At 39.5% G+C, this 16,187-nt stretch overlaps 1 protein-coding gene across 2 annotated transcripts in view; it reads right to left on the reverse strand.

The window, feature by feature from the left end:
- LOC105281090 overlaps window positions 1–16,187 on the reverse strand; it is a 39,932-nt gene that overhangs the window by 22,065 nt on the left and 1,680 nt on the right. The window contains exon 1 of one of the 2 annotated variants that reach the window (XM_011342070.2): window positions 9,278–9,469. The exons of the other annotated variant lie outside the window; for it this stretch is intronic. The gene's annotated coding sequence lies outside the window, so the exon portion shown is untranslated. Of the gene's footprint in view, window positions 1–9,277; window positions 9,470–16,187 lie in introns of those variants that run through there. 2 annotated transcript variants of the gene reach the window in all.

Genomic DNA, 16,187 nt, shown 5'->3' on the forward strand with positions numbered 1-16,187 from the left:
CGTAACATCTCTCTCTGTTGTGTATCGATAGAAAAGTTACGTGAGGTTACCTATCGCGAGACTCGATCAAAATACTTTGAGTATCAACATCTTGCAATTAAAGATTCGCCTTGCTATTAGATAACTGATTTTTTAATCGACTTCAAGTATCCGTTTGAAAAACATATATGATTTCTTGAACAGATACCATGTATTATTATTGAACTATTATATTCTGCAACGCAAAGAGATTGCACTTGGTTTATCATGAACAATAATTGGTATAATGATAAATCAGTAGTACTAACGGAAAAATGTATGTACGCATTAACAGCAAATTGTGATCTATTGTTTAAGACATGGAAATATGTTGTACAATATTATCTTATCAGATCATAAATTTACTTATGCAGCCGAGATAAGTGTTTTTTTCCTTTTGACACGTAGATTCCGATCAGTTATTAAGATATCAATTGCTTCTTCGACAATACTTTTTCATAGTAGATATGAATAATTATTATATGAAAATGATAAGAGAGCGATACGGTAAGGTACTTTTTATAACAATGTTGCTTTTACTGTTATTTCAATCTGTAATGCATAACAATTAAAAGCAAAATATTTTCGCACATAAACTACCATATTTAAATGTATACTTGTTTATTTATTATACATCATTAGCGCGCTTTAATAAGTAGATTGGAAATTTAACGGTTCTAACTGTTTCCCAACAAGTAACTTTTGCATTTCCTCTATTATACTGACTTCATCGAGCCAGCGACAGTGCAGTTTTGTATTACAGAACTGTTAACGACCAGTGTACAGGATATGTAATTACTCGCGCTCAACTGTTACGATCGTTGAAGATCCCGCTCATCGCTCGGTGCCGTAATCGATCTGAGAAAGATGCTTTGATATGCGAAAGAAACCACAAGATTGCTGTTACAATCAAATACACAATCAAATACTTATAAAAATCAATTTGCACAAGATTGTTTAAAGTATTGAAAAATTAGATTACTTTCTATTATCAATGCAATCAGCATATATTCTTCCTCTTTAAAAAAAATGCATTCTTTTTGTTTACTGCTAAGAGAGGATAAGTATTATAAATGGATATATTGAGTCAGTTAAAAAGTTTGGTTCGATTTTTGCGTTAAAATTTATTTTATTGCACTTAGTAGAAACAAATTATTGACCAACTAAATAATCACTATTGTTGTCTATGACTAGACATTATTTATACTATAGACATTATCAACATCGTTGCCTTTATTTTATATATTTTATTGCATATTTTGATATTGAAAAAGGAAAGAAACTTTTAGACTGACCTAATATAAAAGAAAGTATGTAACGTATGTAACGTAATTATATACTTTCTTTGTAGTCTTTCCATTCGTATTATAATACTTTTATTGTATTTAAAATTTATCGTATTGGAAATTCTGAGACTTAGAGTTAAATTTTATTTTCGATCATAATCAATGCACGCAACTCAAATATCCTATTGCGAGATGTAACGATAAAGCTTTGCTTGCAGCGCGCTTTTCAAGCCGAAATTGCGATGAAATTTGCAATATGCTACATATCGATAACGATATAACGCGTGCAAAAGCGATATCACTCCGCGCAAAGAGAAACGATATCGCTCCGCTTCGAATCACATTGATCTCACATATATACATATTGTATATATGTCGTTATATTTCAAATATTGCATATCGACGTGTTTCTCAATCATTTTATAAATAAAAATTAAGCTTCCGCTTATGATTATATATAGCCTAGAGTTTTCTGCTACATTTACTCGATTTTCCATAGAATGCACTCAACATCAATCACTGTTCTAGTATTAGAAATTGAAGAAGTAGTGGCTTACCGTATAATTGGCAAGCTTTACGGGAAGAACGAGAAGCAGCGCAATTTGCGAATGAAGAATTTATCAACTGGAGACTGCACTATGGACTATGCGAATGGAGTATGTTACCTAACGCAAGAGCTCACTCGTCGGCCAATCGTCAAGGAGATGCAAACAAGTCAGCTTTTCACGCTCATTCGAGTGATTGTGACGAATCGCATCCATTACTGAATGACCGGTCCGAGAGCAAATCAAACCCGTGAATATCGTTTCGTCACGAAAATTGCGGTCTAGTAAGTGAGAAGAGTATTTTCTCTCACATCCCGTGAGTTCATTTTGCGTTCGACCTTTACTTGCAAATCTGCAACATACACTCGGTGATATTAATAGATGGTATTAATATAAAGTGTAAAGGCGTGGTTCCTCTCGTGCCAAGCTCCGACTATCTAGTCACAAAGGCGGAAAAAATCTTCAGTTTTGTTACAGAACAAGGTGATAAAGCAAGTACTTGACTTCAGTAAATAAGAAGGAGCAATGGAAAGTGAAATGGTAAGAGAAGAGAAGAGGAACCAAAAAGGGAATTATTAAATGTTTATAATAAAAATATCTATAATTCTATGTAATAAATTTTTACCAGTTCCTTTTAACGCTAGAAACTTGTACTGAAAATTAATAATATTAGTATTGTTAAGTTGTTATTTTTTAGAACTATGAACTATGAACTATGCACGTTGTGGAATGTCATAGATGTATCATGTTACATACATAGATGTGAGATGAAGCTTAATATGTAAGTATTGTTTTAATATCATCTTGTATCTAATATTTTCTTTCAGTTCAGAGAAATATAATACATCAACGAGAGGAATGATACCGATTCCGATTATATTTGATAAGCTTGTTCAAGTGCGAGCTTCTGAAATAAATTTGTCTGTTTTTCGTAAGATTTATAACACCGGTTTATAACGAGTAAATCCTCTCGACGATAATACGTGGCAATTAGATAATGGATCGCAACGCGGAAGTTTAATTAAGAATACAATGGGCATCAAAGTTTAAATCGTGCGTACATGCCTAAAGAACGCGTAAAAGCAGGATGTTTTTCGACAGTGTAAGAAGCGAAAGTCTTACACGTTTCTCAGCAAAGTCGTAAATTTACAATTTAAGGACCACGAATCAACATTTCGCAATGGCGCTGTGCGGTTAAAAGAGCTGACCAAGATGAGTCGCGTCGTAAGAAAGTACGCTTTAAGAACGTGAGGCATTCGTTAATAACACAAAGAACAATTTTACGATAGCACTAGCGATAATATCCTTGACTAACTATTGACGATCTAACAATACTGTGTTTAAATAGATCACGCGTAATTCTTAAGGACATCCGGTATCCAAACAACGAACGTATTCTTATCGAGAAGATATTATATCATGTTTGCTCGCTCCATTTTCCACAGAAATCTTTATTGCTTTATTGCTTTTACGCAGTATTGCAAAAGTGATGGTCTTATATAGGATAACTGTTGGATTGTTACGCTGTAGGAAGTTAATTCTTCTTTTATTTGCGCAATTCGCGTTCCGCAGATAGCTTACTTACGTGAGATTCTGATAACACAATGATGTAGCAATAAAGTAATCTTGCCGGAGAAATTTTAAATACAATAATATTCGTGCTGTGAAATTTATAATGTAATAATTATATCATCTTTAATGTTGTCAATACTTTTCATACTTAATAGTTTAATTAACACTCTAACGCGTTGATAACAAATATTATTATGAAATGTCTATTAAAAATTAAATAAAAATATCCATGTAAAATAAAATATCCATGTATAATTCCCGTAGATAGATATATAATACATTTAAACTTTTAATAATTATAGTAAAAAGCAAGTTATTTGCATAATATAAATATTGAAGATTTAATATGTACCTAAACAACCTAAAAATTAAAAACTTTTTTAATAACGTACATAATAATATATACGATACTTGTAAGAAATCATCGTTTTAATTTAACTATCGTATTTTTTTAGTTTTTATTATAGACATGCTGGTAACTGTTTTATCCGAGTAAAAGGAGTTCGGATAGAAGTAGCATAGAAGTAGCGGCACATTCATAATTGTCAAACAACAATCATCGCAGCCTAGAATGATTATTTATGATCATCCGGTGATCAAATTGATCTTGATTTATAAGCCTCTAGTCCGGTTTTACAACGTTCATCGTGCAACTAATCGTCCATCATTACCGGTAATTCGGTTGCTTCGCCATCATCATTAATCGTGCAATTTTGCGCGACTTGTCGATCGTGCCGCGATTGCACCTCTGTTTAGCTGCACGAATCGATCGCGACCGCAAAGAAATGTTCGTGTTTTGCAAAGATACCCCACCCCACGGTGCTTTCCTCCATTTTATTCGATGCATCTGAGAGATCAATCCAATCGAGGAACTTTTGCATGATTCATAAATACGATACCCGGGAAAACCAACGGAGAAGCAAGGCATCAATTAGAAAAGATAGTAGCCGAAGCAACCGGCCTCGGATTTATCGATAGTCGTTGCTAGGCGTGATGTCATTTCGCGTTTTTGCCAGCGTCATTACGTCTTCTTTACGGTGCGCGCGCGATGACTATTTGCTAGATTTTATCGTTATAACACAGGGTTCTCGACGCGTCCTTGCGAAATTCCTTGCGAAGAGCCTTTGACAAAGACGTTATTAATGCACACATCATGTTAACTAAACACTAAAACTCGGAATGCGCAACACTGAGCAGGCTGGTTTTCTTACAAAATTACGGAGAAATGTTAGAAACGCCCAGTCGTATATTAATTGGTACAATGCTAAACACTACAAATTTGAAAAATGTTTTATTATATTATTGCTCGGCAAAAATACCAAATGTCTTATTAGACTTGTGTGTTGGTGAGAATAATGTAATTTTGTAAATTTACGTGTACTGTTGAAAATTGAGAGAAAAAGAAATATTGTTAATAGAAGAGCTGGTATATCTCGTATAATTCTACCTGCATAATTAATAATGCATGCAATTAACTTGATAATATGTAGATTGAAAACCACACACGCGAAAATTATATAATAAATGAGTCACTCTCGAATAATAACACGAAACTGTTATCAACATGTTGCATTATTCTAAATGCAAATGATGAAAGACATTGAAGTTAATAATTGAAGAGTAACAGAAAAAGCAGCAAGATGATAGGTTTACAAGAAGTTGAAAATTTTAAGAACACAAATCTTGTATCTTGCAGAAATTCCATCTCAAGCATGCTCGCCGCAAGTTTTTTCCATATTTTAGAAAACACGATAGATTCGATTATGGCAGCTATTTAAACGGTCGCAAACCTTAAACCATAAAGCGTGATGGAAACAGCGAGCCATCCGATGGCAGCGAAAGTAATTCAATTTCTAATCGACCGCATGCTCCGGTTGCATCTCGAGCGTATACTTTATACGCTCCGTACTTCCGGATGAACAATAAAAAAACGGTGCAAAAACTGCGAACGTGAGTCTTGTGTAACGTTCTATCGAGAAGAAGTGCGAATCGTCAGAAAAATGGAAGCATCAGTTGAATCGAATTGAATGGAATGAAATAGTACAAAAGTAATACTATCACGAATGAATTAACGAAGAAGAATCATGAAAGACATGTAGACGAAATTGAATTCAATTTACATAAAATTATTCGAATTATACTCATTAATATTATACAATCGCTTATATTTGACACTTTCTTTTTCTCCCTCCCTCTCTCTCTCTCTCTCTCTCTCTTTTTCTCATGCAGTATTCACTTATTAATTTTACTATACATTATATGTAACAAAGTGATTCTCGTTCGCGAATTCAATCCACCAGTTTGTTACACCCGGACGCGACACCCCATTAATTCGAATAATCAAAGTAGCCTCCTCGACGTAGCCGAAAAATTATGCACCTTAAGCCGCGCGTTAACGCGTGCACAATCCGCACGCGCCTTCTTATCATAAAGTGCACCAGCTATAAATTCACTGTCAGATACTGTCAGCATACGCGAAGAACGTAATCCTTTCTGCGCTGGTCTGACATCGTGAATCACCGGCGTTAACGACAGGTCAGTCTGACCACCGTAATCTGGTTCTACTCTCGCTTCTCTACAACGCGTGCACATCCGCTCTTCCCTTATTTATCGCCCCTAAGCGTTAACGTGGCGCACATCGGAAATAAATTATTTAAAGCACCATTCTTGCGTCATTCTAGCTATGAAACTTACGAGCGTAATTAATGGTGGCCGAGCGCACGTCGGTGAATGCTGAATTATCGGTGCGTTGCGTGCGTCGTTAAGCGGATCGGTGGCCGTTCAAAAGTGACCTGCCCGCGAGAATGCCCGCAAGCATCATCGACGATAAATCGATCGTGATTACGAGCGATTAAAATTGCGTTATGACGGGTATGCCTGAAAGCATACCCATAAACAAACAGCAAAAGTTTCTAATTTCCCCGCTCACATTCAAGTGAATTTCACTTGAATGAAATATGGATTTTTCCGATCGTCATGATATCTGTCATGGTACACGCAATAAATATTCCTATAAGACTTCGCCAGTAACATCTCGTTGCTATGGTACGTACGTCGGCACGTTATCGTTACTGTCATTGGCGTCGACAATACTGCTGGCGAGATTATCGAACATTATCGAGCACGCGAATGACTTTGATTTCGACATCGCATACCTGACAACATCGCGATGCGCAAAGATTGAACGAAAATACTGGTAGCGCATATGCGCGATTAATCATTAGACCAGTTGACATTTTACCCATGTTCTGAAACGCGAATAAGTTACCCGATAAAGGCTATGCATTTACCGTTACGATTAATTATTGGAAGCCGGTTCGTTGCGGCATTGTAGATGGAATAGTAACGGAACGGTAGAAAAAAGCAATTCCGACCTTCGCAGTCGTGATGTAATCATGTGTTTTTTGCATTCGTTTTCTTCAACTAAAAGGACGTATCACGTATCTCTATTGGGATATTTAAATATTCGTAATGATGTATTTTCTCTATTTAGAGAAGAAAGATGCTTCTTGGCCTTCTTTTTTGTTTCCATTTACATTCCGCGGGATCATCGATTCCCGGAAGGCATGTTTGATGAAAGTACACTTAATTAAAGGTTCATCGTAAAAACCCCTCATATTATGAGCGTTACATGGCCGAATAATAGAGTTTCGTAATCAAGAAGAGATCGAGCTCTTGAGAAATACCAGATTATCGTGCGGCTGTCAAAATAAGAGATTCTTTAGCAAGTTTGATGAATTATACATCTAAAATTGGTTTGGCAAGAGAAATAAAGAACCAAAATTATTTTTCGACTATTACAAAAAAGTACATACTCGTATACAGGGTGTCCCGAATTTAAATGTCCAAACTTCGGGAGCGTGTAGGGGATGATAAATCAAAAATAAAAAGTCCTTTAGAGATATGCTCGTTTTTACTTCGTTTTGGAAAAATCGCAAAAAAGAAAACGTAGATTTCATGCAGCAATGACTCGTCGTTCCGGAATTCTTCTGTTTGAAAATCGGCGCCGCGCATACTCTCGCACTTCCTTTGTTTGTTTACATTTCTTTTTTTGTTTACATATTCAAAAAGTGCAGAATTTATTACCCCAGGATTATTTCAACAGGTTGAATTTTTGCAATTGGTTTCTTGAGCGATTTGATAATGATAATTCATTTCCATCAAAAATAATGTGGACGGATGAAGCTACGTTTACAAGAGGAGGAATTATTAATCACAGAAATTCTCATGTATGGGCTCATGAAAATCCCAGGACTGTTAGAGAATACAGGTTCCAGCATGAATTTGCTCGATCACCTGATCTGACACCAGTGGACTTCTTTGTGTGGGGGGCCCTGAAGCAGGAAGTTTATTCGTTGCCAGTCAACTCAAGAGAGCAATTAAGAGACCGAATCGTGGCTGCAGTGCACCAAATATCACCAGATCAGTGTTTGGCTGCAACACGAGCTGTCCGTACTAGATGCAATGCTTGCATTGCAGCAAGAGGCCAACATTTTGAACAATATCTACATTTACATTAAGCAAGTGACAACATGAATAAATAAGTGTGAAATCTACGTTTTCTTTTTTGCGATTTTTCCAAAACGAAGTAAAAACGAGCATATCTCTAAAGGACTTTTTATTTTTGATTTATCATCCCCTACACGCTCCCGAAGTTTGGACATTTAAATTCGGGACACCCTGTATATTATGAATATATCTTTTCTATATGTACACTCATGCTTATTTATTCATCGTAAATCCATTCCCTATCCCTCTATATTTCAGAATCTGATTATCTACGGATAATATCTTATTCGCAGAATATCTTATCAGCAGACAAGAGGACATCATGCTCGAAACCGACTCGCTCAAACTGACGGCCAGTTTGATATATAATGTTATACATTCAAACGTTCGTACATTCAAATGAGGATTTCTCTCGGCATCGATCATGGGGCCACGATTCGTCATCGAGCTTTTTATCGGCTGGACATACGGAAATACGATCGTGTGGTCGATTGTTCCGTCACGCGGACTGATTTTTACCGCGACCCCGCCAACAGCATCTTCACGTGCGCGCACGTTGATCATAAGTATTAAATCTTTCGTAACGACGAAAGGTCACCGTGTTGATGCACCGAGAGAGAAGACCGGGACCGGCGTCGCCTCCACTATCATAGCACGTATCCTTTCGCGTGGCCTTTCTCTTTCACCATACAGGCTGCTGCACTTTCCTCTCGCCATGCAGCAGCGTGGGTTTGACGTTGCAGTTCGATCGCGGGCGTATCTCGAAAATCGATGGCGGCCAGGAGAAACGCGCCGAAGAAAGTTGACGCCTCGATGCGAGTCGGCATCGAGGATAGACCAGTTTCGACGGCAGGCCTTGCAAAACGATGAAGGACGCTCCGGGTTCGCGCTCGATCTTGCACAAAAAATTGCTCGGAAAGAAATGTGCAAGGGCAATGCCACGTTTTCGATTCCAGCTGGCTGACTCTTTCAGACACTCCCCGCGAGAAGCTATACGTGATCGCTACGCGAAACCGGCGTAGTGCATAAATACGCGGTCACTAGAGCACTGATACGCCTAATTAACGAGACCGGCGATCAACGCGTTAAACGGCAGCGGTTGTACACGATAGCGGTAGTAGACGCAGTTGTACACGCTTCGAAGATCAAAAGCGGCCGCTAGAAAAGGATCAGCTCGATCGTCTCGATTTGTTTTTTCCTGTTAATGTTAATCTTTGCTGCTGCTGATGATGATGATGATGATGATAATGTTTCATACGTTGCAGCCGAGAAACCATTTTCTCGCGTACGTTGCATTCTCCCAACACGATGAGAACCTGAAGTAGATGCGTTGATTTGATCACTCACCGCTGGTACGATGGAATCGCAACGCGGAGGGCTCCTTTGCTCCAGAAACGTCAGCGACTACCAGCCGCTCGTATAATAAGTCCGGCCGGTGTGCAGTCGAGTCCGTTATGCAATTGCACGTCCTGCAGACGGCCGAGGGGGCCCTCTCCTCGTATAACGACGACCGAATTAGGACAACGCGCTGCCGAGGACGCTATATGATGCACTTTAACGCTGATGCAGGCCTTCCTGCAATCTACGCCTCGTCCCGACGCGGACGCTCGCCGCTACCTCGCTCGCTTCGCTTTAATGAATAGAGTGCATTCTAATCTAACGATAAGTGCTGCGTGCCGCACGGATATCTAACCGATTCCGTGTCGTGCTGATTCTGTTCTGCCGATACATTTTTAAAAATACCGATAAGCTGTTGGTCGCGCTCAGAGATATCTATACTCGGTGTTTACTACGTTGTTGCTCGAAGGTATCTATTGGCGACGTGAATTTTTAGGACGCAACGTTGGCGTGGCGTTTCAGCCACGATAGTTGAATTAGACAAGAGAAACGATGCAGCAATAATTGGCAGAATCGGGGGACAGCTTGCTCATTTTAGCAAGACATCTTGCGCAATGGAAGAAAAGTGAAAGATGGAAGCCGACGTAATTTGCATAATCGGCTATCTGACTCAATTCTCAAAGTCTCCCTTGATGTCGTATCTACGACGTCACGCGTGTCGAAATTAATTGTAGGCTTGCTTGCGCTGATATAATATTATACTATTGCTGTCAGTATTACTGTTATATTACACTGCTGTATTAATAACAGTATCATGATACTGTTATTAAGGCACTTTATGTATCCCTAATGTTTTTCGTCATAGCATTTCGTGCCTGAAAAGACTAGAAACGCCGCTTCGCATCGAGGTTACTTGCATTAGTGATAAAAATAGACACGATGCTCTTTGTATTCCATTTGCGTTCGTTAAAGGTGATGCGGTTGCCTGGCGATGGTGGTCGCGATGACCGGAAAGACGGGCGCAAACGATGTCTAGGACGTAGAGAACTCCAGCTTGGATGTTTCTCTTGGTGGACGCGAAGGAGGGCTCACGTGGATGGATCATGTGCCGCGTAAGGTGCGCGCATACCTGTATCTCCTTTCTGTAGATTCTTCTCTGGCATGAACAGGCTGAAAGTGTCGGTTGAGAATTACGCAAGGCGCTAACTACGCGTGTTAACAATTAGATCGCGCACACGCTGGAACACAAGGTGAAACAGATTCACGACTCGTAATCGGCGTGAATTAGCGCGCGCACTCGTTTCGTACGTTTGGTGAACGCTGAGACGCGTTTCTCCTTTCGATGACCAGCAAACACGCGTCATACAATAAACAGTATAGGTATAAGTGCTGATGGATCATCCAGAATGCTGCGAAGCATAGAAGTGAATTTCAAAAAAGGCGAATAGGCGTATAAAGCGAGATGTATTATTATACGTTGCACAATCGTATGTATTGTATATCCTTCCTGAAGGATTCCAATGACAGGAACACGCCGCAAATCTCATGCACTGCGGCTAGGTTCCATGGGGTCATAGGTTAATCTATACCGCCTCGCATAAATATTTGGAGAAAACTGATGGCCCGAAGACATGTTCAAAGCAACGCTTGACTCCTGACATCGGCTATACAATTCCGCAGAATAAATTTCCATTGATTTTTTTCTGGATTCAATCGCTTCCCTCGGCCGGAGATAGCTTGTGCAACGCGGCACAAAAATGTAAGACGAATACGCACGAAGCATTTACGTAACGCAAGATCAGTGCTGAGTTATCTCGTTTACCTTAACATTCTCACCGCTTCTTTACGTTATTTAGTTACATTAAACGGATTTTTAGTTTAATTCCAGCTTACAATTGTTCAATATCAGAGACTCACCGAAGAACTTGAAGAAATTCAGTGCAATGCATTGCATCGCATTTAACACATTTCAGGAATTTCGAATGCGAGAGTCGAGAAGGAACGTGCTTCGAACAAGATCTTGCGAGATAAAGTTCGGGAGATGGTGCACGCGGAGGTATCGCGACATCCGCTTTGACTTTACATGACTACGTAATTACCGGATGTCTCGTCGCATACGCGAAGTTCATCGTTACAAGCGAATTTATCACGTTACGAGAATGCGTTATTGGAGATGCAACGCGAGAAGCGAGGTTCGCATAATGATTCTAAGGGCGAGTCTCGCTTTCACGTGTCTCGCTTCACGGTGAGGAGGTGGTCTTTTGGAGAAAGCGATGCTGCTTCGCATGCATGTCTAACGTGTAACTTCCCCGACCGGCGTCATCACCGATAGTAATAGGCGTTGGCAGCGAGATGCGTGATAATCCCGCGATCTTACATAAGCATGCACATAAGTCGAGCTGCTCGATTTCCTGTCGTCCTACGCTTCATCATCTCGCCTCTTGCCTCGAAGCGCATCAAGCGCATCAGTCAGTCTTAACGCGAAAAGATATTTTATTTTTTGCCTCGCTCTTATTGCCTTTTTGTGCAGATGAATCCAGTCATCATCGCAGTGGCAGTCTAATTAAGCAAACAACACGGTCACACTGTGTGTCTGAAGAAGCGATACGTTTCTCGTGCGTGCGTTTTTCGTGGAGTGCACCGACTTTCTCGGCGTTTCCCAGTACCGCCCTTGCGCGAGACGATATTTTTAAACGTCTGACAGCAGCGAGGAGCCTGACACAGGAGGATCCCATGCCTCCTGGAGAGAAGAGAGATGCAAAGCGACTGTCTCCGGTGAGGATCACAGGGCAATGGCCCGTCAAGGTCGCGTTGTGATTGCACGCACGCTTGGACGCGCTCCCTCGGGAAGGTGCTCCCTCGAGAAGCAGCCAACTCCACCAGGTAGAAACGCCTAACACGAATGATCCGTCCCTCGTGATCTCCCCCATGGTCTCCCCGTGGAGACTGGCCTTCGTGACGTAACGGAGCGAAAAGCCGCGCGAATCCGCACGCTAGTTCTATCACGCGCCGGCAAATTACACGGTCCTGAAGGTGTGTATGTGTTTCAGGTATCACGAGACAGGTACGAACGATCGTGTGACGGCGAAATGAACCGCCGATAAGCCGCCATTAGACTGCCATGGAGGACCGCTCCGCCTGTCGCGACTATCGCGATAACGATTAAAATCCACTTTTTGCTCATGTATCATTCTGCCAGAAATTTGTACACGCTAGGTGGAAAAGGTAATTTACTTTCGGTACGTAGCTACAGGTATATATGTAGTTACTGAAGTTGATTCACTATTCAAAAAGTACTTGGAATCGATTTTGGCGAAATTTAATAGGAAGCAATAACGATCTACTTTAAAACTTCTAACACGTCTTTCCATTTTTCCAGCGTTATAAAAAAGAACATATTTGCAAAGAAACTTTCTTGGAACAACAGATGTTGGCAGCATAATATTATATAATTCATTGAGTTTAAAAGAGTTCAAGTGATATAATTCCTTCATCATAGCCATGTCTAAAGTTAACTGTATGCTGCGAAGTGCAGTGTCGGAATTTTAAAGAAAAAAAGGGAGACACATAGAGTGCCACGGTGAAAACCAGGCGCCTGCGTTGGACACACGCCAACTATTTCGAGTCCCACAATAGCAATCTTATCGTCCATTGCTCTCACGACAGTCGTGTAATGCAATGGTGTTGACTTTGCACGAAAGGCGTTGCGAGCCGTTGGATTTCCAAGCGTGGAAAGGATCTATCGCCAATGTCTAGGCAATTGTCGCGACGTTTGTTTCTTGGGCAAAAGTAACGGGAAACCTTTTTTTTATGAAGAGATATTAAATAGTAAATGCGCGCACGAGGCTGACGCGGACAAATCCAAGCATGACTCTAAAAATTGTTACATATAGAACATTAAAGTATAGCTATATACGCAAAATATATTTACAACTAACGGCAAAACCGGTCTTTACTTTGTTGTCAAATACTACCGTGACTTATTTCAATTCCCGTCTGATATGGCGATATTATATTGCATAATTAGAATCGCGCTAATCGTACAGCAAACCAGTAATAAAGCATTCGTTGGAAACGAATAGAAACTTTGTAATGACGAAATTAATATAAATTTGGATATAAATTCTAGACAAACTAACTCTAACTAACATTGAAATTAATCAAAAGCAACTTTGTAGTAATTACAGTCGTAATATCGGTTCTAATTACGGCAGTAATATCGATGCGTGATGGAATAACGGTGAGTTAGTTAACAAAGTAGAAATTCAGAGTTAAATAGTTGTTATGTAATTTTATATGAATATTATTATATCTTATTTTCATGAATAATACATTTCCTTGTTCTCTTTTTTTATTTAATATTTTAATATAAAAAGATTATTTTCATGCTTTTTCTTTCTCTCTCTTTTTTTTGACGATTACTATTAATCATGTTAATATCGGTAGTGCAAATAATTAGGAATGTGCAAACTAGGAACGCTTCAGGGAGCGGCTTCGTCTGATGACCTTTGAGATTCACTTTCGAGGCGTCGAACTGCCTCAATGTCGCAGCCAACTGGGTGCGAGATACTTGGTACTTGCATACCGATCGAGGACAAGTCGTGACGCGAAACGCAAATCGCGGCCTTAATGACCTTTGTGCGTTCACTCGCGCTTTCACGAGGCGACAGTAAGCCCTTTGATCAATTGAGACTCTCTGACTGAGAGTCTCAATTGATCAAAGGGTCTCGCTCATTGCAACTGTTACACGTTCGAAAATGTTCGAAGTAATTGACAAAGTTTACACGATTTATTTTTCATTACGAAGATTTTCTTCTCGAAGAAAGAGAGATTTCTTAAAACACATTTCCCTAAAATTCACCAGAATTCAATCGTCGAAAAGTGAATCTCTGATGACTTTGAATTACGGATTTCTCTAGCTTTTGATATGCGGAAACTCCAGTTATCGTGAAACGGAAACGAGTCCGCGACCGAAGAAATTTCATCGAGTTCCGGTATATGAGGGATCTCTTGCAATCGCGTCGCGTCCTCCATAGAAGAGTTGTCGTTTCCGCTCTAACGACCGCGACTTCCCGACTTTCACGGAATCGACCGCTGCGACGGTAAAATTAACCAATTAATGTGACTCAAGTACAGAGAATGACCGATCTTCTTTTCAGTCGCGATTTATTGATTCTCGAGTCTGCGCGAGGGATTAGCTAACTCGAGATTCATAATGGGGAAATGCGACTCGTTGCCTCATGATTTATGAAGCTTTCACGACGTGTCTTGACAGCGAAAAAGCCTATAATAAATAAGCCAATTCTATTTATAAACATGAGTTAAATTACATGATTATTTTTAGTTAAATCATCATTTGTAAGATATATGCAATTTTCTTTCAAGCAAATATACATGTAATCCCCTTTGTAACAAATAATAAGTAACAGAATATTTGGAGGATACACAACCATGTAAATTCTCAACCAAATTGATACACTTATGACTTATTATTATATGCGGATAATTAAGAAAGCGAAAGAGATTTCACCTTATATATAACTTGAAAACTCGATAAAGTAATCACCTCTTTTAAAGACCTGGTGACGCAGGTCAATGTCTATATTTATCTCATGCTGTTTTATTATCAACTCATTATACTCGTATAGCTCAATTTTATTTTATACTACTTAATGCTTATATACACATTGTACGCATAAACATATGCAGAATGTTTTGAAAAAGACTATCATTTTTAATTATTACTATTGTATTTTCTAGTCTAGACATGTTTTGAAATGAGATGCCTTATAGTATTCTTAACATCGATCTATCACATTTTATTAACGAGATTTAATGAAATCACGCTTAAATTAAATTACTTTTCTACCTATATACGCTTCACTTATTGCAGGCGACTAACATCGCGATTACCCTCCCTGGTTTGATGGGGCAAAGAGCGACACGGAGACAAATAGATGTGATTTACCGGCACAGAATGTGATGTCTGACATTGATATTCGGAACGCGGAACGCACACCATAACTCAAAGGAGGGATAATTTAATGGCGTTGCATCGTAAGGATGACTTTTGGCTACTCGTTTATGCACATGACATCCGTCGGATGTCAGTCGAACTCTCATGGCGGGAACTCTCATGGCCGTGGAATGCTCGTCATTAATATCCATGAGTTAAAACGCATCCGGTTGTGCGTTTTCGGCATTGAGCACGCAGGGTATAACTTACGTCTATCTTGTAAGACATTAATTGCATGGACTATCGATTGCTCAGTCTATACTTAGCGATCCTCCTGTAATTTATTTTTATGCTTGCTATCATCCGTACGAATAGATATGTTATCATGCGCAAGAGAAACATCAGAGAAATGACTCAAGAAGTAAGAGTTGCGCAAATTGAAAAGCTGACTGATGATGAAAGGCGAAATTAAAATCGGATGTTTTAATCGTCTCTCGTTTTAATAATTTATTATAATGCACTTTAGAGTTTGACGTATCAACAATCGCATAATTTCTTACTAGAGCAAGCACAAAATAACGTTATACTTTCTATTGATGTATTATAACGGGCGAATATATGAATTCCAGGTAAAGATTGAATCTTTATGTTACATCTCTCGTGTTCGTTATCGTGTTATCGTGAAAGTCTGCTATCGATCGACGATGCGTAACGCTACAATCACCATGAAATATTTCTCTCCAAGTGAACTGGTAAAGCAATCACCATGCGGAGCATAGCGAACGCATAACACACGCCATTATAGGCCATACAAAGAGACGAGTCGTGGATCTAAATTGGTTTCGTCAATCGTTGATCCGTTTGTCCGTGTGCAAGCTGCGGTGCACGTGCACTAATCGACATTGCGCCAGACGACGACACGACGATTCGCCAAATGAGTGTATATGGATGCTGCGACGTGAG

This window comes from Ooceraea biroi, chromosome 5 (assembly GCF_003672135.1).
Source record: "Ooceraea biroi isolate clonal line C1 chromosome 5, Obir_v5.4, whole genome shotgun sequence".
Lineage (NCBI taxonomy): Eukaryota > Metazoa > Arthropoda > Insecta > Hymenoptera > Formicidae > Ooceraea > Ooceraea biroi.